The following is a 2,969-nucleotide window of genomic DNA, read 5'->3' as shown; positions in this document are numbered from 1 at the left end:
CACACGAGTCACTTTTTTCCTCTGGGCCACAGTTCTCATATTTCACTGCTGGGAATCGTGTAAGAAGATTCAAGCCCCTTCTAGCTCTTATGTTCTATATTTATAAGACGTACGCCAGGAGGAACATATGGTCAATCGTCAATGTATCAGATGAGCTTAAAAAACATGTTTCTTTTATATTGGTTCATTCAAGCATTTTATTATTCAAATCATCTGTTTTGCTTACATTTCTCAAATTTTCAAGATACCTATTAAAAATTCTCATGACAATTGTGTTTTCGTTAGTTTCTCATATTCCTAGGCAAAGTTTTGATTATTTTTATATTGTTATTTGGTCGTAAAGATTCTTGACAACATATCGCCATTAGAAATGAGCACCTTTGTCAGATTTAAGAATTATCCTTAGACTTTTTGTTGTCTGATATGAATATGACATCCTTATTTTGCATTTTCTTACCTGTCCACCTCTCCTTACCCTTATAGAGACTACTGTACTAGGGACCTTTGTAAATACAAATAAGATTTTGTCACCACTCTGTTTACATCCTCTGTGGCTGCTTATTGCCTCCCTGACAAAGCTCAATGCCTCTGGGAGGCATTCAAAGCCCTGAGCATCCAAAATTTTGCCTTTCGGTTGCATCACTTACTTCTCTGTGACAGAATCATAACAAACTGCTTCCAGGTCGCCCAAAGGGCCAAACGGTTTCAGGGCTTAGAATGCATATGGCCACAAACATCTGTTCTTCTTTGAAAGCACCATTTAAATGTCACCTGTTCAATGAAGCCTGTTCTTCCCCTTGTCCAAGCTACTTCTCCCACTTTTTGGCTGCCATGATGCTCTCTACATACCAAGGGCAAGGACAATATCTTACTCATTGGACACCGCTAGTCTCTAGCACAGTGCTGGCACATGGTGGGCACTTCATGACAAAGAATCAATTGTGAGTGACAGCTCACGTGGAAGAGTAACCTAGGAGTGCATCAGAGTGGTACATCAAAAATGCAGCATCAAGTGCAAAATAATAGTATTAAATGTTACACCTACGATGTGATGCCTCAGCCTAGTGTCAGTTTTCCGCAACCTTGAACCACCTACCAGCCTAAGCACCCATAAAGGGAGCCAAATTCCTGGTGGGAGGGGAGCCCAACTTTTTCACTTGGTTGTCCTGGAGAAGAAAGAATTTTATTGCCTTTCTCCGACTCCCATTCTCATTTCTTTCCTCAAGAATGGCTTGGTTTCTTTCTTTTCCTCTCCTCATTTTCTATCCTTCATCTCTAGGGCCCAGAGTAAAGGATTTAGATAATTTCCCTGTCGGGATGACAATGTGATTTGGAGGAAAGTGGTTATTTGTCGCAAATAGTAAATAAATAATTTTGTGGTTTCTACATACAATAGATGGTGGCGGGAAGAGCATATTATTTATCACATAGAGAAAGCCAGACCCAAATGCATAAAAATGAAGAATATTTAATCTGATTGAGATATTCTAGACCCAAAGGATGATTGCAGTGATATAAAAGTTAAAGGTGATTTTGATGAGAGTTGATAGAGCTGTGGTAAAATCCGTAAGGTAAAAATCACGTTAAGGGGAAAACTAGCACACAAAACTGTACTCACAGAATGGTTAACAAGTGTGAAAGGAGCTCCATGGCTCTGTCAGACAAATATCATCACAGTGTACGCATTCATAAACGCTTCCCCTACTTCAGTCTCTCCCATCTCCCTCCCCCAGTGCGCACATTTGTACTATGAGATGACTCTCTTGGGAGGACCAATGAGTAGTCGAGAGTCTTAGAGGAAGGCTTGATGAAGGAAATAAGTCGAGGGACAGAATTAAATTTCTGCTCCCTCATGCCTCTTTCTTGGGGGTGCTCACCCTGGTGAGGTTTTTGTTTCTCTCGTGCAGGAGGACCCGCAGCCCCCTTTTTCCTTGCACCCCACGTTAAGGACCGAAGGAAGCCAAAAGTGGTATTCCGTGTTTCTGACTGATTGCACCCTGAACATTTAGATTTTATACCCAGGGTCCCCACCCCCTCCCTTTTTTTACGTTTTATAAATAGGAATATTGATTTCTGTTTCCATCAAAAAAAAAAAAAAAGAATGATGTTATCCTAAGAAAACAGGTAAGGAAGTTGCTGGAGAAGGCTAGGGGGTGTCAGGAAGAGGGGTGGAGAGAGGGCTGCCTGGACACGTGGGGTCTGGTGAGACAACTGCTCTGTGTTCCACGATTAAACCGTCTTCCCTTTTCCTGGCCACTTTGCCGATTTTTCAAGAGACTTAAAGATTTCGGTCATTTTCAGCGCTCTGATGGCAAACTCGTTAGCGGCAGTCTTTTCTCCACGCCGAGGAGGGCGGGAAGGCCCGGATGTGGTCACGTGACACCCGAAGCGCTTCTTTTTCAGATTCGGGCTCTAGGCAGCAATATTAGTTTCACTTCCAACTAAACTATCGATCCCAACTAAGCCAGGAGTGCACTGTCGCCAGGAGCACACGTCCTTTCTCATGCGATCCTTTGATGTAGCTGTGCTGTGTATAAATCATCACCGCATTTTGTTTCGAGACTTAAGATACCTTTTCCTAGTAATGTGTTTTTCACATTGACAAATATTGACAGAAAAGCTACGTTTCTACTTAATATGCATTATTTCATGTGATTTTCTGAATTCTGTGTGTGTGTACGCGCGCGCGCGCGTGTGTAATGCATACGAATCATAACAGCTGTGTGTGTGTGTGCGTGTGTGTGCGCGTGCGTGTGTGTAATGCATACGACTCATAACAGCTGTGTGTGTGTGCGTGTGTGTGCGCGTGCGTGTGTGTAATGCATACGAATCATAACAGCTGTGTGTGTGCGTGGGTGTGCGCGCGCGCGTGTGCGTGTGTGTAATGCATACGAATCATAACAGCTGTGTGTGTGTGTGTGCGTATGTGTGCGCGTGCGTGTGTGTAATGCATACGAATCATAACAGGC

This window comes from Pteropus vampyrus, unplaced genomic scaffold (assembly GCF_000151845.1).
Source record: "Pteropus vampyrus isolate Shadow unplaced genomic scaffold, Pvam_2.0 Scaffold360, whole genome shotgun sequence".
Classification (NCBI taxonomy): Eukaryota; Metazoa; Chordata; class Mammalia; order Chiroptera; family Pteropodidae; genus Pteropus; species Pteropus vampyrus.
The sequence above is the reverse complement of the archived record's forward strand: the minus strand, read 5'-3'. Positions refer to the sequence as shown.